Raw genomic sequence first — 22,386 nt, forward strand, 5'->3', positions numbered from 1 at the left:
CAACATTGTCAAGAGCTTTCTCTAAGTCTACAAATGCCAGAGACGAAGGTTTCCCTTTTCTTAATCTAGCTTCTAAGATTGCCGTAGGGTCAACATTGCCTAGCGTGTTTCAACATTTCTACGAAATCCAATCTGATCTTCCCCGATTTTGGCTTCTACCTGTGTTTCCATTCGTCTGTAAAGAATTCGCGTTAGTATTTTGCAGCTGTGACTTATTAAACTGATAGTTCGGTAATTTTCACACCTGTCAACACCTGCTTTCTTTCGGATTGGAATTCTTCTAGAAGTCTGAGGGTATTTCGCCTGTCTCATGCATTTTGCTCACCAGATGGTAGAGTTTTGTCAGGACTGGCTCTCCCAAGGCTGTCAGTAGTTCTAATGGAAAGTTGTCTACTCCGGGGGCCTTGTTTCGACTCAGGTCTTTCAGTGCTCTGTCAAACTCTTCATCCAGTATCATATCTCTCATTTCATCTTAATCTACATCCTCTTCAATTTCCATTATATTGCCCTCAAGTAAATCGCCCTTGAATAGCCCTCTATATAATCCTTCCACCTTTCTGCTTTCCCTTCTTTGCTTAGAACAGGGTCTCCATCTGAGCTCCTGATATTCATGCAAGTGATTCTCTTTTCTACAAAGGTCTCTAATTTTCCTGTTGGCAGTATCTATCTTACCCCTAGTGAGATAAGCCTCTACATCCTTACATTTGTCCTCTAGCCATCCCTGCTTAGCCATTTTGCACTTCCTGTCGATCTCATTTTTGAGACGTATGTATTAATTTTTTTTTTGCTTCATTTACTGCATTTTTATATTTTCTCCTTTCATCAATTAAATTCAATATTTCTTCTGTTACCCAAGGATTTCTACTAGCCCTCGTCTTTTTACCTACTTGATCCTCTGCAGCCGTAACTACTTCATCCCTCAAAGCCACCCATTCTTCTTCTACTGTATTTCTTTCCCACATTCCTGTCAATTGTTCCCTTATGGCCTCCCTGAATCTCTGTACAACCTATGGTTTTGTCAGTTTATCCAGGTCCCATGTCCTTAAATTCCCACCTTTTTGCAGTTTCTTTAGTTTTAATCTACAGTACATAACCAATAGATTGTGGTCAGAGTCCACATCTGCCCGTGGAAACGTCTTACAATTTGAAACCTGGTTCCTAAATCTATGTCTTACCATTATATAATCTATCTGAAACCTGTCATTATCTCCAGGCTTCTTCCATGTGTACAACCTTCTTTTATGATTCTTGAAGGAAGTGTTAGCTATGATTAAGTTATGCTCTGTGCAAAATTCTACCAGTCGTCTTCCTCTTTCATTTCTTACCCCCAATCCATATTCACCTACTACGTTTCCTCCTCTTCCTTTTACTGCCATCGAATTCCAGTCATCCATGACTATTAAATTTTCGTCTCCCTTCACTATCTGAATAATTTCTTTCATCTCATCATACATTTCTTCAATTTCTTCGTCATATGCAGAGCTAGTTGGCATACAAACTTGTACTACTGTAGTAGCACAAGCTGCGACATCGTCGCGAAAAAACACAGTGACCCGTATATGTAATAAGTTTCCTGTAATTTACGTCTATGGTCACAATCGTTTCTGTTTAACAGATTACCGGTTTCGGTCTTTAATGACCATCATCAGATCTGTCTCATAAAATCAATGTCCTAATGCACTGCAGCCATTAGGACTTTGATTTTACGAGACAGATCTGATGATGGTCATTAAAGACCGAAACCGGTAATCTGTTAAACAGAAAAGATTGTGACCATATACGTAAATTAAAGGAAACTTACTACTATAGTAGGCCTGGGCCTCACGTCTATCTTGTCCCCAATAATGCGTTCACTATGCTCTTTATAGTAGTTTACCCGAGCTCATATTTTTTATTCATAATTAAACCTACTCCTGCATTACCCCTACTTGAATTTGTATTTATAACCCTGTATTCACCTGACCAAAGGTCTTGTTCCTCCTGGCACCAAACTTCGCTAATTCCCACTATATACAACTTCAATCTATCCATTTCCCTTTTTAAATTTTCTAACCTACATGCCCGATTAAGGGATCTAACATTCCACGCTCCGATCGGTAGAAAGCCAGTTTCCCTTCTCCTGATAACGACGTCCTCCTGAGTAGTCCCCGCCCGGAGATCCGAATGGGGGACTATTTTACCTCCTCAATATTTTACCCAAGAGGACGCCATCATCATTTAACCATGCAATAAGGCTGCATGCCCTCGGGAAATATTACGGCGTTAGTTTCATCTTGGTTTCAGTCTTTCGCAGTACCAACACAGCAAAGCCGTTTTGGCTAGTGTTACAAGGCCAGACCAGTTAATCATCTAGACTGTTGCCTCTGCAACTACTGAAAAGTCTGCTGCCCCTCTTCAGGAACCAAACGTTTGTCTGGCCTCTCAGAAGATACACCTCCTTTGTGGTTGCACCTACGGTACGGCTATCTGTATCGTTGAGGTACGCAAGCCTCCCACCAACGGCAATGTCTATGGTTCATGGGGGGTATGATGAGTATAACACCAATCAATATTCCTCTCTCGTAAAGTTTCATTTCACTTAACCTCCATTGTCGCTGTAGTTGCATTTTTCTGTAACATTTGTGTTGTATAAGAGACTATCATAAAGTTTTAGTTCCAGGGCGTTACTGCAGTGTATATGCAACATAGCGTGACTCTGACACAAGTATATAAACTATGACACGTAACCAGGAGATTAGTGTCTTTCCGACGTGAGTACGGTAAATACGGAAATGTGAAGTATGATTATGTTACCACATGTGTCCATACAGGTCCAACGTGCTTATATTCTTTCCTTGGCTGCCACCGGCCGCTGTGGCCGAGCGGTTCTGGACGCTTCAGTCTGGAACCGTGCGACCTCTACGGTAGCAGATTCGAATCCTGCGTCGGGAATGGATGTGTGTGACGTCTTTAGGTTGGTTAGGCTTAAGTAGTTCTAAGTTCTAGGGGACCGATGACCTCAGATAATAAGTTCCATAGTGCTCAGAGCCATTTGAACCATTTTCTTCTTGGCTGCCGAAGAGAAATCACTGGTGAACATCCATCAGTGAACGAATGAAGAATGTGTGTGAGGCAGCATATCTGTCGAATACCACCGTTGTGGAATGTTGAACCAAGTTCCACGTTGGTGGCGATCCGACACAAGATACCGGAGGATGTTGGAGGTACTCTTCAACTGGCTGACTGAAATGGGAGACATTCGAGCTCCCGCCATACAGGTGTGATCTCTTCTCATGCCAATAACTTGCCTTCATTCCCTTGGAAAAGACCTTGAAGAGTCGACAAATCATGTCAGACGAGGATGTGCAGCAAGCAATTACGGATTTCTTGAAACAGCAGGATGCGATGTTTTACCAAATGGGTATTTTCAACCTGGTGCGTCGGTGTTCTGGTTACCTCCATGCTAACGTCTGTTTTTCCTCGTTAGCATACCGATTCAGGAGTGTAGGGTTTTCGAACGGAAACTTTCTGATCGCCGCTTATAATCTCTTTCATTCATTACTCAGCAGAAAAATTAATAAAAAGCCATTAGTTTTCATCTCATTCATTTGTATGTGGACTTCGCATCTTCCATGAAGCCTACAGTCACCTTTCAAAACTGTTGAGTTAGAGTCTTCCGTCCAGGGCCCAGGTTAACGTTGAGTAGTGGTATACATGCAGCAAGTTGCGATTAATCAGATCCACCCACCACGACCAATTTAGAGAATCATCTGTGGGAGGCTAGGAAGAGTGAAAGTAGAGGTACTTCCGGCCAGTTCTATCGCCAGTGACAGGGAAATCTGGTACGGCAGCTGACCACATTGAAAGTGCCTTTCTGTCCTCAGTAACATTTACTACAACCACGCCGATGTTACGATACTGAATTGACTGAACACAGCAACTGAAACGAAGTGCGATACCAGGAAGAGTATTTTCATGTGAGGTATTAAGGCAGTTTTCCTGACGACTAGATCTTGCTGTTCTATAGGTACTAATCTAAAAACTCTGAGGAGTAGCGAATATTACAACCGATCATGAGAATGTTGCTCCACATTGCATACTGAGGGCTATATTGCAGACTGAGATCTTTTTATGCATCGCGACCAAAGAAGTTAAACTAAGATTCCATTTCCCGTCACACACAATGTTCGACCGAGTGCTGCACGATAGTCGCCTGAAATAAACCCGAGTTTGCGGTTGCTAGCGGCGTTTACGTATACCCAGCTCAGGCTAAAGACCTGAGGTACATTTTGTAGTACCACTTAGATACATCGTCTTGCATCCATAGACACTTCCGTTTCATCACAAAATACACCTGAAATTCAGCTTCTTGAAAGATATTGACACCCTTCGATGGAAAACCAATACATTCGCTACAAGACTACCATACAAGGAAGTATGATAGCTGTCTTGGAACATACTCCATACCGTTAGCAAGGTGGACCTACACACGGATGAATTAAATAGCTTGCAGTAAATCAAGCTAACAGATGCCCCAACTCACTTTGGTCTCACATAAGTGTAATATTGCAGATTCAGTAAACACGACTATCTGCAACTTATTAACCCCTCAAATGATAACGTAATCCCATTCATTGTAACTTAAAGACCACTATAGCTGGGGATTCCTCTTAGAAGTTGAGATATAACAGTAACAGTAAACAACGATCCGTTTCCGCGTTCACTGACGGCCTAATTCCTCGGGGATGCTCAATCTTGCGCACTCCTTCGACATCGGCCTGTCACCGCAACCCTCGACGTCACCACAATGATGGATCTGCACTCTGGAGATGAGACCGAGACCGCAACTCGGCGGTCTGCGATACCGTTAGTGTGGACCTGCGAAGAGGCCAGTGCGGAAGAGAAGTTTGAGGACGGTAGAAAATTCACTTTCCTCCAACTAGAGACGATGTTAAAGCTACGATTACGTTTCGTCGAAATAGAGCATCCATGACGTAGTAACAAGGACCAATTAACTTTCCAAAGCGTGGAGAAACTACAATGAATGTGGAATAATGGAAACCACGCTGAAATAAAAAACGTAATATTGTGTCTGAAGCGCATTCGTGAGTCTGTGTTTTCTTACAAATAAATTCGTTTTTGGGTAAGCGTCTCCTTGGACAAACACAACTGTTTTCATCTTCTTCACCAAAACATGTTTTACTGTAGTTACAGTATCAGAAAGCAAATAAAAACCCAACCAGCGATGCTGTAACATCAGCGAAACATGTCTGAGGGAAAAAGAAGAATGGTGTATTTCCTCAAGATGGAACGCATCTATCTAAAAACAAGTTTAAATGTAATCGGTACCTATAAATAATTCACAGTTCTATGGCACTTCTCAGGCATGACCACAATCGAACGAAATAAAACACTTCAAGAAACCAGAGTAGATAAGTTTATGTACAAAAGCTGTGGAATTGTTAACCGTTGCACCGTCATCCTTGCGAGAAAATTGCCTAGATCGGGGTGTTGGTTGTTGTAAATGCTGTTTTATGTGTTCAGTGCTTTTGAAGTAGTGTAGATGGCCGAAGGATGAGGTCTGTTAAAAACCATTACAGGTGACGATACGTGATGTTTTCGAGATGGGCCAGAAACCAAGTAACAGGAGCTGTGGATCACTACCAACAATGAAAGAAGAACTACAGGTACGAGCCAATATGAAAGCAATGTTGATTTGTTTCTTTGATTCGATTTTGCTCCACAAATATCACAGCATAACACGACCAGCTGGTGCGCTGTAGCAATAGATGCTGCCACAATCCTCGCCATCTCAAGGATATAATTATATAGTTTATTTTTCTGCTAATTTAATGCGCTCGCAATGAAAATTTCAATTGGTTACAGTTACTGGTAGATAACAGATAGTACTAGATTTTATTGAAGTTATTGCTAACTTTAACCATTATAGCACGGTCCCGTACGTCACAATGCCACATTAATCGCTTCACAGTAAAACCCTAATGAAACAAGAATTATTAGCCCGAATAGACTAGTGGATGGAACTGATCTATGTCGAAAAACCACCACGCACAATCACTGTACAGAGCTACATCGAACGAGAACAAGCAGCAACAATCACAATTTCTAAAACTGTTATCAAATGGCATGTATTCCTCTGAAATGCTGGAGATGCCTTAATCAGCAACATTTGCAGTAACATAAAATATTTCCTGACGGTATCGCTTGTCAATAAATTTAGTAACGTGTTATAAATTACAAAAATATTCTGATGTGGGAGGATATAGTAGCCTCACTCATCCCAGGACCACAAAAAATTAATTTCACCTGGAAAATTGTCGAATATACCGTTTCAGTGAGAAATTAACTACACTATGCCACACAAGCAAATAATAACTATTTCCAAACCCCGAATTTGTCTACCATTACAACGCTTAAGTTTGGAATTTCGCTCAATTATACCTACAGCCTTCCTCTACAAGGGCGCAAAAGTGTGTACGTCTGTGACGTAAACCTCAGAATCGATGACGCTTCAGGTAGCAATGTGTCGACACATGACCCAGTACCAGTACCACCGTGGACCTTTCACATTCCCAATTTGCTGTTATTCAAACTGTAAGACGTCGTGGTCTCCTGACCTTCAGACCTTACATATTCCGCCCTCACAATCATGTTCTGCACATCAAGACGCTTCATTCGAAACCAAACTCGATAAGATAAAGTCAATGTTGTATGAATTCATGTGAACGATATGCAATTGACAAGTGAGCGCACTGTGGCAGAAATACTCGAGGCTGGCGTGCACACATACATGCCAGACACGACGGTCACTGAGGCTTTTAGTTCAGGGGAGAAGCCACACAATGGGACGCCAGGCCCTTCAGAGTACGACCCAGCCCATGTCGGCCAGTGACCGCCCGTAGCGGACAGCGTGGGCCCGAGTGGAAAGGGGGGAACAACCCCGTGTTCAGCTTAAGAGCAAATTCCACTACATTGTGTGGGAGCGCCCAGCCTACGCATTCTTTACACATAGCACGCAGTTTCAGAGATTTTCACAGGGAGACAGCAAACGCCAAACGCCAAAGCTTCAAGTTTCCGGATTGGTCGCCTTAAACTAAACGTCATTCTCCCGCTTTGGAAGAGCAATGCTGATTGGCAGATGATATTTCTGATGCCTTGAGCTGAAGGAATAATGGAAGAGACCGAAAGATATACCCCTTCACGTCTGGTGTGGAGAGGCACAGTTCCGCTGTCGCTCTTGGAGCGAGAACACATAACGAGAGTATACACGCTCGTACGTGTACTCGAAAGAGCGAGGAACAAGTCTCTCCTCAGTACTTCACTGGGAGAGCACCTCTGTCAAGAGCGAATCGTAGAGCTACTCTGTACTGAGTCCTTGCGATTAAGCGTTGTTCACTGTGTTCGCCGACACACTTGTTGTTCGGTGTGAACAGAGAGAGTTATAGTTAAATGCCTGTGTGCGAATTTTGAGTGGCAGCACGGTGGACTGGTTATGTAATCGGTGTACCACGCCAATAGTTAGACTAGGGGCGAATAGGAATTCTTGACTTCATCAAGGCATAGGGAGAGTTTGATTGGCGAAGAGTTATCTTGTTTGTCAGCAGCGAGCGGCGCAGACAGCAGTCATCGCACCTTACGGTATTGTGTGCTACAGCTATTGCGAGCCCCATATTTCCTCCACAACAGTACACTTCACTGCATTTCACACGCGACAGCCTCGACCGTACCTAACACCATTCTAAAAATGGTTCAAATGGCTCTGAGCACTATGCGACTTAACTGCTGAGGTCATCAGTCGCCTAGAACTTAGAACTAATTAAACCTAACTAACCTAAGGACATCGCACACATCCATGCCTGAGGCAGGATTCGAACCATTCTAAAGGATAATTATTCAAGTTGAGTAGGTGCGCCTCTCAGCCATTCTGCCAACGCAACAAGCATCTTAAACTTTGTATAGATATTTCATTAGCGAATCCTATCCTTGAGAGGTAACTTCACATTCCGAAAAAACAGGATATAACTTGTTCAATTCATAACTAAAAGTGCCATTGTGATTTCTCAGAATTTTTGCAAAATAAATAATAACTTTCGTTAGGTTAATGGTTTTCTTACACTAACTAGCACTACTCCAGTACCCAAGTATCCCACTAGTTACGTAAGAAATTTTGTGAATTTTTGTGTCATTTCCTTGCAGCGGACTACTCCAGAAGATATTTATTGCTGAAAGTTTTTCAGGATTTTGTCTTTAGAACGTTAGGAGCGTCTGTCTGATTTCTGTAGTAGTGTGGGGGTGGAAATTGCATCTTGCAGGAGGCACAGGGTAAAGGGTACATCTCAGATTAATCCGTTGCGCAGAATGACAGAATAATAGATCAACCCCGCCCCGTCACGCTCAGAAAACACCTACTTAAACATCATCCCCCAAAATCAATCCTTACATGTTCCATGGAACAAAGCATCGTACTTCTTAATAGCACAGTCACTGCTATTTCTTATGTATTCGCTAATGCGAGATCCTGTACTCTCAGTAAATATATACGTAATGTATGAGTGCATGTTGTGACACATGGACGACGACATTGGGAATTTGGTTAAAAAATTGTTCTGAGCACTACGGGACTTAACATCTGAGGTCATCAGTCCCCTCGACTTAGAACTACTTAAGCCTAACCAACCTAAGGACATCACACACATTCATACCCGAGGCAGGATTCGAATCTGCGACCGTAGCAGCGGCGCAGTTCCGGACTGAATGGGAATTAGGACCTGGGTGTGATTTATACAGGAATACCTGAAGCTGATAGCCGGCACAGTAACTCAGCGTGTTCAGTCAGTCCCCATTCCTGTGTCTACCCACTGTTAAAATATGGTTCAAAATGCTCTAAGCTCTATGCGACTTAATATCTGGGGTTAATAGTCTCGTATACGTAGAACTACTTAAACCTAACTAAACCAAGGGCATCACACACATTCATGCCTGAGGCAGCATTAGAACCTGCGACCGTAGCAGCAGCGCGGTTTCGGACTGAAGCGCTTAGAACCGCTCTGGCACAGCAGCCGGCTGCTCACTGTAATAAAAAACCTGAGTGAAGTATTCAGCGCTGAACTTGATGCGGTGTCAATTGACGACCGCCCAGAGCAATTGCCGAGAACAATGACAAAAAGAAAATAAAGAAAAGAAAATCCGTTAAGGTGACCGCTCGCGTAAAGCAGGAAATCCGGAATTGAGTCCCAATTCGGCATAAGTCGTCATTGCAACATACAGCCCATGCTGCCTCATATTCGCAGTTTCTTACACACCATGCATTTCTTGACGGCTGTAGTCGCTGCAGTACCTGTTGCTCCTGAGATGCATGTATGTCAGAAGAAACACAGCACTGTACTTTTTAATAACACAGGCACTGCTGTTTCGCATGTTTTAAGTAATTCACAACGTATGAAACTGGAGCAGGCGCCATACTATCAGCCTCACGCTCCAACAACATCTTGACAGTCAGTGACCACAGCAACCATGTAGGAAGACAGCAAAGTTACGTTTGTGAACTGTCACGTATTTATCTGAATGTGCTACAAAAAATAAAGTACCTAACAAAAATTTCGACGTGTCATTGAAGTTTAAGAGATACAATAAAATGTAAGAAATAATTATTTAAAATATGAACTACATAACAAATGTTGAATAAACTAATACTCCAAAATAATTAGTGTAAAAGCACGTTACCAAAACTGGGCGTACACGTAATTGTGTACATTGCATTAGTGACTTCCCCACGTTTATTAGATGGACAGTCTCAGTTACACACGGATACAATTTGGAAATTTTGGTAAATGCAAAATTATATGTTTTGATTAACTTGACAGTACTGAACATTGCTGTAAACGTTTCGCGATGTTGTTTAAATTTAAACATACTCACTCTCAGGTACTCAGTAATAACTACATCATTTACCCAAGTAACTGTATTCTGCTGTACTTTATGAACGTGTGTGTGTGTGAGTACAGCAAGAGAATAAGTAAGAGAGTGGTGTAACGGCAACGTTGTTTGTCAGTGCGGGTAGACGTGAAGTTACATCTACATCTACATCCATACTCCACAAGACACCTGACGGTGTACGGTGGAGGGTACTTTGAGTACCTCTATCCGTTCTCCCTTCTATTCCAATCTCGTATTGTTCGTGGAAAGAAAGACTGTCGGTATGCCTCTGTGTGGGCTCTAATCTCTCTGATTTTATCCTTATGGTCTCTTCGCGAGATACACGTAGGAGGGAACAATACACTGCTTGACTCCTCGGTGAAAGTATGTTCTCGAAACCTCAACAAAATCCCGTGCCGAGCTACTGAGCGTCTCTCCTGCAGAGTCTTCCACTGGAGTTTAGCTATCTTCTTCGTAACGCTTTCGCGACTACTAAATGACCCTGTAACGAAGCGTGCTGCTCTCCGTTGGATCTTCTCTGTCTCTTCTATCAACCCTATCTGGTACGGATCTCACACTGGTGAGCAATATTCAAGCAGTGGGCGAAAAAGTGAACTGTAACCTACTTCCTTTGTCTTTGGATTGCATTTCCTTAGGATTCTTCGAATGAATCTCAGTCTGGCATCTGCTTTACCGACGGTTAATTTTATATGGTTATTCCATTTTATGTCACTCGTAATGCCTACTCCCAGATAATTTATGGAATTAACTGCTTCCAGTTGCTGAGCTGCTATGTTGTAGCTAAATGATAAAGGATTTTTCTTTCTATGTATTCGCAGCACATTACATTTGTCTACATTGAGATTCAATTGCCATTCCCAGCACCATGTGTCAATTCGTTGCAGATCCTCCTGCATTTCAGTACAATTTTCATTTGTTACAACCTCTCGATGTACCACAGCATCATCCGCAAAAAGCCTCAGTGAACTTCCGATGTTACCCACAGCGCCATTTGCGCGCGCGCGCGTCTGATTGTGTGTGTGTGTTTCAGATTAGTGGTAAAGAATATTTGTCGTCAGGTAGTGAAATTTTAAAACGAGTTATTACAGAGAGGGCAGCTGTGTAGTTTTCTGTTTTTTTTTTCAAAAAAATTGCTGAAGTGTAGGAACAGTCATTTGAGGCATTCAGGGCCAAGCTGTAGTAAAAAAAAAAGGAAGCACAATAACATCATTTTTTCCCGAACTGTATTAAGTTACAGCACAACAGGGCAGTGTTTCGAAGAGTTAGTAAACGAAGCTGTGCGGATTGACTGTCACTGTGACCTAGGAGCGCGACCAGAAAGATGGCTGCCGCACTGATGTTGTTGTTGTTGTTTGAGTGGGGGCGCCCACAGCCGCATCGTGTCTCGCCGCTTATCGCCGGATCTGCGGGCAGGCGCGCACGCCGGCTTATAGCGCCGCAGCAGCGGCAGCGGCGGCGGCGATAGCCCGACAGTTCACTGATGGCGACCGGCTATCACCATTACAGCTGTGTCCCATTAAAAGCATGCCAGCGCGATACGTCAGCGCTCTGATAAACCAGGCAAAAACGCCGGAGCCGTTGAGCTGCGCTGTCCGGTCGGGAGGTCTGCCGCGTGCGGTGTAAAATATATTTAATTGTCACTGGTTAACTCCGTCCGCTTGGCTCGTTTATAACGATACGTGCCACCACCCGTTGCGTTGCATCTGGCATTTTATTGACTAACGCTGTAACATTTATGCATGGTTCTCTGTACCCGTCTGAGTGTTCGAAAGTAACGTCGGAAGTCTGTGTCACGTTTAACGAGAAACTTCTTGAAACAAATCCTACCTATACATTTACATACGTTAACCTGCTCCAACAAATCCAAATTTCTCTGAGCACTAGGGGACTTAACATCTGAGGTCTTCAGTCGCGTAGAACTTAGAACTACTTAAACGTAACTAACCTAAGTATATCACACACATCCATGCCCGAGGCAGAATTCGAACGTGCGACCTTATCAGTCGCGTGGTTCCGGTGTGAAGCGCCTCGAACCACTCGGCCACAGCAGCCGGCGCACAGGTCCTGTAATGCCGGTAAATAACAGCGCTTTGTGGGTGCCGCGAGGCACCCGATAGAGACCCAGACGGTTTCCATAGTATTTTCATCAGGCGAATCTGGTCGCCGAGACGTCAACGTGAGTTTACTGAATTCTCCTCAAACCATTGGCTCCGAGAAACGGACAATTAAGCTGCTGAATGATGTTGTCGCCATCGGGGAAGACATCAAGCATGAAGGTATGTAGGTGATTCGCAGCAGGTAGCGTGACGCAATGCAATGTTTCCCATAACTACTGCTCCCACTAACTTGCGTCCGTGGCTCGCTGCACTTTTTGAGGCGCCGTTCACCTCGATGATGACATTTGTGTAGCCTAGTGTAGCAAAAACGTGATTCACCTGAAGACGAACACTATTCCACTGATTGACTTCAGAATCTCGATTGTTCCGTGCCCACTGCAATCGTAATCCACGATGTCGTTGGGTCAACGTGTGAATACGTAGGGGAAGGGGGAGGGGGTCTACTGCGGATCTCCATGTTGACAATTTATGGTAAACGGTGTTCTCTGAAACACTTGCGCATGCACCAGCACTATGCTCTTCCGATACAGATGCCACAGATCACCATCTACTCTGTTTCACAGACAGACATACCACTGACCCCAACGTTCTGTGAAGAGTCGTGGACGTCGAATAATGTAGCGCCCAGTAGTAGTTTCACTGTCCTTCTATCTCTTTCCATATTTGCTTACGACAATTGTACGCCATATTTTCTCCATTCTGTTATTTTAAATGTCTTCTTTGTATGATTACTGTCTTTCAGCAGAGGAGCAGCACATATGCTACTGCCAGCCCTCCCCCCCCCCCCCATCCCCCAGATGGTGCACTGAAACACAATAAAAGAAAAAAAATCTTGGCTGTTAGTTTTCTGACTCCCTCTGAGGATGGCCGGACGATAAGCGGCCGAAATATCGGTTGAGGAAATTTTATTTGCGCTGCTGCCCATGCCCGAAATTTAATGGGCTATCCCATTATCACACTGTGTCTAGCTCTCTACTGTTACGCAAACTATAGAAAGATGGAATAAATGGCCTAAGGAGATGTACTAACTGTCATTGTCCCTCAAGAGGTCATTCACCTACTGATCTCCTCTTCCTGAACATTTCCGGTGCCGGACGTTCTCTCCTACTACAAGTGTTCCGTCACGTAGTGATAAACTAATTAAGGAAGACAGGGACAGTAGAGAAACTTCATACCTATGGAAGTCTGTAGATTCTGGAAACGAAATGATATATTCATCAGTTAACACAAAAACGAAGTAGCCCGGTCACAGTTAATTTCTTACGGCATCGCTCACAATTAATAGATTATTAGCGAGCAATTGACTTGATGTAGGACGAGTTATTCGTTACAGGTATTTAAACCAACCGAATGAATTCCTGTCACTAGAGAGAGTGCGTGTATAAAACAAACTGAAACACGATACTGACATAAGCTAGCCATGGGTAAAGACTACTATCATGAAGAATAGGTGTCAGAAGATAACGCTTACCACATTGCGACATTGCTGGTCGTACCGTGTGTTCCAAAAATGAACAGCATAGAGACAGAAGTGATACATTCTGCAGGACCTGACCATCATCTTGCAGGATAATGCTCAAGCACGTACAGTGCGAGCTGTTACTGATTTGTTTTACTGATCGGGCTGCTATGTGCTATCCACCTACTGCACTCCTCTAACTTAAGCCCTCGTAAGTTCAACTCAAGTTCTAAATTGAAGTAAACACTTCCACGGCATTAGCTTCAGAACTGCTAGAAATTCGTCGGGCAATAGACCGCGCCGCTCGAACTATCAACAGAACAGGCACTGCTAAGTGTATCCAATGACTTCTACAGCGCTAGAAAAGGGTTGTACACAATGTTGGTGACTACTTTGAAGGTCAGTTTGAAACATGTACTTATTTTCTACCAGCTATAAATAAGTAGTTACTTCTATTAAAGTTTCAACCCTGGTATTTTCATTGGGCTATATACCGCAAATTCTTTACTTCCTTACTTCCCATTCTGATATCGCCTGTTAACATCGTTGTTTCCGATGGTGAAACACACTTTATAGGGCACCGTTTCTGATTTGCGAAAGGCTAAGTACTTTAAACGAATATATTTACAGAGGCATCCAAAATCTGTTTGACTGCACCGCTAATTACACAAAAAGGATTGTAGATATTTGGCTAAGTACGACAGATGTAAGGTATATCTTAGTCCGATAATACTGTGTAACTCGTGGCTAATCCTCACTTGTATTTTCTAACAGTAAGATTCCATTTGCTAAAAGCTATCCAAACGACTGACAGGGCTCTTATATCGATTACGTGGCTGTCGCCTTTCTGGATTCCGTTCCTGCACGTACACATTCCTTGTCTGACGAACATTCGGATCTCGATTGGCATGTTAGATCACTCAGTTTTAATCCCACAGAAACTAGCAAGGATTTCTTGGAACAATGGTTGAAACGTGGCAATCTATAAGACCCACAATTTGGCAGCTGTACAGAATCCAAACATCAGTGAATGGCTTAAGCCAAATATGACATCCCTGAAGAAACACGTGCAATTCCTTCGTCGCTGAACTGAACGTGTTATCAATATTTGGTACTGACATCTCCAGTGGACCATTAATCTTTTGCCGGCTGCGAATACCTAAAAGCCCTTCTTCATTAGGTATACGTCAAAATTTTACATATACTAGAAAAGTTTCATAGAGTTTTCAGTGATACTGGACCTCCATGGCTGTGCCACTACATTCATCCTATTTTTCTGCATCTGCGTCTACACACCCAAGCCACCTTACACTGTGAAGAAGATGTGTGAGTACTTCTCCTACCTCCTTCCCCGCTTGGCTATTCGAGTCACAAATGACGCATCGGAAAAGTGACTTTCAGTTAATCGACGTATCAGCTTTAATTTCTCTGTCTTTCTAGTTGTGGTCATTCTACGTGGGAGGAAGTAATATATTACTCTATTCTTCTTGTAACGTGCTGTCTCCAAATTTCAGAAGTAAATCTCTCTATGATTCACAATGCCTCTCTTACAGTGTTTGTCACTGCAATTGTTCACTCTCCGTATCGCTTTTGCGTGGACTATATAACACCGTAATGAAAGGTGCTGCTCTTCGTTGGGTCTTTTCTCTCTCTCTCTCTCTCTCTCTCTCAAACTTGCTCCCTCTGTCTCTATAAGATCCAGCTTTGGATTAATCGTACACGACTAACTTGTAGTCCTCTTCCGGACTACAGTGAATTTGTATAATCTTGTTACGCTTATTTAAGCATCATTGATCATCTGTTGTTTATTCCTGTGCTGTCCTCCTCCGGTAGCTGAGTGATCAGCGCGACAGAATGTCAGTTCTACGGGCCCGGGTTCGATTCCCGGCTGGGTCGGAGATTTTCTCCGCTCACGGACTGGGTGTTGTGTTGTCCTAATATCATCATTTCATCCCCATCGACGCGCAAGTTGCCGAAGTGGTGTCAGATCGAAAGACTTGACCCGGCGAACGGTCTACCCGACGGGAGGCCCTAGTCGTACGACAATATTTATTCCTGTGTTAGTAATTGTGAGAAACAATCCGCTCCTGGGAACAACTGGCAATTGAATTTAAACATTTTCACTGCAGTCTCAGTCTCAGTGCACCATGGATGTAGAGAAAGTATAACAACTGAAATATATTACCATTCAGGTTCAAAAAAAGTAGCTTCCTTTATTACCAACGACCTCATGACATTAATTTAAAGTTATAAAACACTTTATCTGTCCCAGGCAGACTGCTACATTTGTAGCTTTACGTAAAGTTACCTTTATAGACTAACGAGAGAACCTCAAACATTTTTACGTGTTATTCTATTATACCTAACGCTCTTGTAATTGTCTATTACTCATATTTTGGTGGCACTGTGTCTGTGACCGAGATTGCTGTTCCCCTAATTGACCCAGTTTCAAACAGGAAGCAAACGGAGAAAGATGAAAGAGATGAAAGAGATATACACTGAAGCGCCAAAGCAACTGATATAGGCATGCTTATTTAAATAGTAAACAGGCAGAATACGGTGCTGCGGTCGGCAACGCCTATATACGATAACAAGTGTCTAGTGCAGTTGTTAGATCGGTAACTGCTGGTACTATAGCAGGTTATCGAGATATAAGTGAGTTTGAACGTTGCGTTATTGTCGGCGCACGACTGATATCCGCGGTAGCGATGAAGTGGGGATGTTCCAGTACCACAATTTCACGAGTGTACCGTGAATATCAGGAATCTCGTAAAACATCAAATCTCCGATACAGCTGCGGTCGGAAAAAGATCTTGCAAGAACGGGACCAACGACGACTGAAAAGAATCTCTCAACTTGATAGAAGTACAACCTTCCACAAATTGCTGCAGATTTCAACGCTGGGCTTTGCAAAATGTGTCAGCGTACGAACCATTCAACGAAACATCATCGATATGGGCATTTGGAGCTGAAGGCCCACTCGTGTACCATTGATGACCGCACGACACAAAGCTTTACTCCTCACCTGGGCCCGTCAGCATCAAAATTGGACTGTTGATGACTGGGAACATATTGGCTAGTCGGACGAGTGTCGTTTCAAATTGTATCATGCGGAAGGACGTGTACGGGTATGGTGGCAAACTCATGAATCCATGGAACCTGAATGTTGGTAGGAGATTGTTGAAAATGGTTCAAATGGCTCTGAGCACTATGGGACTCAACTTCTCAGGTCATTAGTCCCCTAGAACTTAGAACTAGTTAAACCTAACTAACCTAAGGACATCACACACATCCATGCCCGAGGCAGGATTCGAACCTGCGACCGTAGCGGTCGAGCGGTTCCAGACTGTAGCGCCTTTAACCGCTCGGCCACCCCAGTCGGCAGATACGACTGTGACAGGAGACACTTACCTAAGAATCCTTTCTGACCACCCGCATCCATTCATGTCCATTGTGCATTCCGACGAACTTGGGCAATTCCAGCTCGAGAATGCAGCATCCTATACGTCATAATTGCTACAGAGTGGCTCCAGGAACACTCTTCTGAGTTTAAACCCTTTCGCTGGCCACCAAACTCCCCCGACATGGACACTATTGAGCATACCTGGGATGCCTTGCAAAGTGCTGTCCATAAGAGATCTCCACCCCCTCGTAGTCTTACGGATTTATGAACAGCCCTGCAGGATTCATGGTGTCATTTCCATCCAGCACTATTTCAGACAAGAGTCCATGTCAAGTCGTGTTGCGACACTTCTGCGTGCTAGCGAGGCTCCTACTCTACATTAGGCAAGTGTACCAGTTTCTTTGGATCTTCAGTGAAGTTCATTCCGCCGCACAAAAGAAAAATAGTCAGTTTCTGTCTGAATGGTATACAGCTCCGTTGTTTCCCCAGTATCAAATACAGCTCTTGTGAACTCAGTAATTAATGCTGGAAGATATCCTGAGTACTCAACAAAACACTTTGTAGTTGTTCGTCCCTCCATCCTGGCAGAATACAACAAGCAGATGGGTTGAGCTGATCGAAAGGATCAAAATGTGAACGAGTACCGGATACATACATGTAATAGCAAATTTGACTAGGCTCTTGTTTTTAGTCAGTCCCGGGATACTCTCAAGCTCGAACAAAAGACGACTTCACATATAATGTTCGAAGAGAAATTATGCAAGTATACGTGAGGAGTATACGAGTCATCAGAGTTCACACCCACCCACTCCACTCACTCCATTACTGTGGCAAACTGGGAGATTTGTCTTATGGGACAAACTGCTAAGGTCATCGGGCACTAAGCCTAATCACTACTTAATCAAGCTTAACCTAACTTACACTAAGAACAACACACACCCATGCCGGAGAGAGGTCTCGAACCTCCGCCGGGGGAAGCCGCCCGGACTGTGCAAGGCACCCCAGACCACGCGGCTACCCTGCGCGACCATTACTGTAGCCGATGAGCTCAATTGGTATTGAATGCAGCACCTGATTGTGAAAATATTTGACCTCACAAGAAAACTATGTGGTGGAGTAAACTGTAAGATACCCGCACGTATCTAGCGCAAGAAATGAAATGTGGGACTGTTTGTTGAATCTCTTGCAACTTACAATATCAATTAATTTGTCGTTTGTGTTTTTCATTTTTAGTTTGCGCTATTGCTTTTTTCCTACACCATTAAAATATGTAACTTCTTGATATAAATGTTACGTATTATTCTCAGTAGTGCTCTGGGTTACTCATAGTATGTTAGGGTTAGAGGTGTAGATATTGCGACCACTGGTACCCACTTCAATGTATGAGTTGTTTTACCTCTATTTCTAACAGTCTTTTCACAGACATATAGCATAATTAACTACCTGATGTTTTCTGCCTTGTCGTAACTGCACTGCCAAGTGTACTACGCTTGTCAGTATAGACTATCCGTTTTGCGTCCACTCATCAATGCTTCAATAAATTGCCTGCTGCTAAGTGGGAAACAAGCATTAATGCCTTATCTGCGCCTGTATTACTGGAGGTACCAATTAACCTAAAAACATACTACTCTTAACAGCTATAATTAGTAGTCTGCAACCGAGGAGAGTACTGATGTATTTTCGTTCACCACAAAGGCCTCAGTGCTCAACAGGAATATTTGCGCTTATACTCCTAACCCTTGGAAATGGTGCAGTATGTAATACTAAAAGTAGAATGGTAAAAATGGCTTTTCCACTTTAAATATATCTTTTTCAATTTAAAAAGAAACTAAGTAAAAGTAATAAATGTAAAAACATTAACAAAAAATAACCTGGACACTAACATGTTAATCAAAATTAGTAAGGATCCCTGCTTAATGAGCAATACTGAAGAGTCGGTGGAACAAGTGTTACGTAATGCCCTTCTTTCATAGATGAATTAAATTTCTTTAACATTTTTTCAATGATTCATGGCGTGGTACAGACATTATAATTTAACAATGAAATTCCCCAAACATCCGTGCAATTGACATCTTACCTTATTCTATTTTCACTACCAGTTTCGGCAATTCGTTTTTCCATCATCAGGCCCCATCTGAACCGCTCAAAACTAATCGATATTGGCTTACTGGGGCCATACGTTTATGGATTTCGTGAAATCGTACGTCAGTCAATTAAAATTAATATTTATTAAATATATTTCACTACCCAGCTGGTAAGGATAGTAAGTAGGGAACAGGCCCTATCGTCTTAGCGAATTTCATCCCTTATGCGCCCCGATCGCCAGCGAGGTGACTGGAGGGTCTGCAGTGGGATACCAGCCTGACTGACCTCCACCATACGTCCCGACAACCTGGAGTTATGGTCTGGTGTGCCTTTTCACCTTTGGTTTTCGTTCGCACCACCTTTACAGCACATTACATTGGTGATATTCTGCGTCCCTTAATGTTGCCCTTCATGGCAGGTCATCCTCGGCTTATATTTCAACAAGAAAATGCCAGCCCCTGTACAGAGAGAGAGTACCTACTGCTTGTCCTCGTGCTTGCCATATCCTACATTGGCCGACGAGATCCCCAGATCTCCTTCGAATAGTTCTGAAACTGTAATCATTTGCTTGACTGTACATGGACAGCACATCTACCGATTTGCGTTCCATTCCGATAATTCCTTCGTGGTGTGCCGTTTCTTTTGTCTTAGAATGTAAAATCAATGCAGTCCAGTCTATCAATCTGACTGCGTTTTGAAGTGCCCACTAACAATTTCAGTCAATAACGTCATTCACTGTAGGTACTACTGCAGTATTAATGATTCTGTCGTCGACGATTTATCAAACTCTAACCTTCCATATCGGCGTTCTTCTCTTTTTCCACTTTTGGCGGTAAAAGTTTGTTTCACGGCGGCTCATAATTCCCAGCCCAGGACACGGTACGCAAACTTCCACATACGTGTTTCATTAGCAAAGCAGCCAGCAAACACAGTATTAAAATCTTATTTGAAAGCCGTAACTGAATTACGAGAGCCGTGACTAATCTGTTGCCGCCGAGTTTGCCTGGAGGGCCGACGTACTGTTGTGGGGAAACAGTTGTCTGTGCTCGCTCGGTATGCGAGCCAGTAAACAGATGCGTGTGGGCGGCACACAACCGCAGTACATTAGAGCAGGTAATCTGCATTCCGTATGGCCGGTGTCCTCGCTCGTGCGTCCGCTATTGTGAAGCAGTGCGGTATGATATTCGCTGCTGCTGAAACTCTACGCTGGTGGGACAAACACTGAATGGAGTTTCGTATTTGGAACGCCGCAGTGTTCCGTGCTCTCGCTACATTCACCGTCCAGCTACTGCCATATGGTGACTGAAACACTCTATTAGTCACTCTCCAAAGTATTGGTTAACATGAAGAGCACCTGAAAGCTCTAGCGGTTCTCCCGCACACAGTTACAAAAGACACTACGCAGCTAATTCCAACGCTGTTTATCTTCGCTGCACTGTAGAGAAGGATTATTACATTACTGTTGTTTTCTTCAGCCAACTAAATCATTCATTTGCATAATTTATGCGTACTGATCTTTCGTTTATGTTAACGCAAAAGGATGGCAGCTAAGTATCCTGTATCGTGGTTAATTGTTCTATGCAATTTTAAAAGCCTATTATTCCATTGATCCTGCCAAGAGAAAAGTAAGTTACCTCGCCTCTGAAAAAGTCTTCATTTTAAAATCAATTGCATTTTTCATACCTAACTATGCTGACGTCGCTATACTCCAGAAAGGAACAACCTGTTTTAACGCCAGAGATAAAATCAAAAAGATGAAATCAGCGTAGACGAATAACCGTAATTTCACAATCGTTTTAAAGTGCACGAATAAATTTCTGAACTCCAAACCTCCTTACCTTGCAGGGAAGTGAATAACTAAGGACAGTCTTTCAGATTAACGAAAATACGATGGGTGACATCTAAAAGACGCAAAAACGAAATTAATGATGTAATTCAAAGAAAATTTCGACGTACTCTACATGTTCTTTCGAGAGGCTAATCTCGCTAAAAATAAGTGCAGTGAAGACCGATGTAGTACCTAGAATACGTGCATCAAAATTTACTTTATCATCCGGACGACCTGCGAGTGTGCAGAAAGAAATTTTCGGAAAATCATCCTGTCATCCTACCACCAATACGTGTTCTTTAGAATCAGCACTCTGCAGTTGGACACTAGCTTTGGCAATGTGAGCTTAAAGACTGAGTTTTACAGTTACATGGTTTATGACTACAGCATTAATAAATACTGTCATCCGCAACTGCGACACCTCTTTAATGAGGTTGAGTATATGAACTGTCTGTACGCAAGCCTTTAAGAGAAATGTATTTTTTCTAATAAAATAACATTATTCATAACAACTCTCGTGTCAGACACCTTCCTACAATTTTTAGTTCAGTGAACCAAGTATCGTACATAATTTTTTTTCATTCCAAGAAATAAATGTAATCATTTTGTTGATATGATATTACTTTTACGCTATGTGATCAAAGGTATCCGGACAGCTGGATGGAAATGACTTATAAGTTCGTAGCGCCCTCCATCTGTTAGTCTGGAATTAAATATGGTATTGGCCCACCCTTAGCCCTGATGACAGCTTCCACTCTCGCAGGCATACGTACAGTCAGGTGCTGGAAAGTTCCTTGGGGAATGGCAGCCCATTCTTCACGGAGTGCTGCACTGAGGAGAGGTATCGATGTCGGTAGAAGAGACCTGGCACGAAGTCGGCGTTCCAAAATATCCCAGAGGTGTTCTATAGGATTGACGTCAGGATTCTGTGCAAGCCAGTTTATTACAGGGCTGTTAATGTCGTGTAACCAGTCAGCTACAGCCCGTGCATTATGAACAGATGGTCGATCGTGTTGAAAGACGCAATCGCCATCCCCCAATTGTCCTTCAACAGTGGGAAGCAAGAAGATGCTTAAAACATCCATGTAGGCCTCTACGCCGGCCGGTGTGGCCGAGCGGTTCTAGGCGCTTCAGTCTGGAATCGCGGCGACCGCTACGGTCGCAGGTTTGAATCCTGCCTCGGGCATGGATGTGTGTGATGTCCTTAGGTTAGTTAGGTTTAAGTAGTACTAAGTTCTAGGGGACTGATGACCTCAGATGTTAAGTCCCATAGTGCTCAGAGCCATTTTGTAGGCCTGTGCTGTGATAGTGCCACGCAAGACAACATGAGTTGCCAGCATCCTCCGTAAAAATCACGACCACACCGTAACACCACCGTCTCCGAATTTTACTCTTGACACTACACACGCTGGCAGATGACGTTCACCGGTCATTCGCCATACTCACACCCTCTAATCGGATCGCCACATTGTGCACCGTGATACGTCACTCCACACAACATTTTTCAACTGTTCCATCGTCCAGTGTTTAAGCTCCTTACACCAAGTGAGGCTTCGTT

Source organism: Schistocerca piceifrons, chromosome 8, assembly GCF_021461385.2.
Source record: "Schistocerca piceifrons isolate TAMUIC-IGC-003096 chromosome 8, iqSchPice1.1, whole genome shotgun sequence".
Classification (NCBI taxonomy): domain Eukaryota; kingdom Metazoa; phylum Arthropoda; class Insecta; order Orthoptera; family Acrididae; genus Schistocerca; species Schistocerca piceifrons.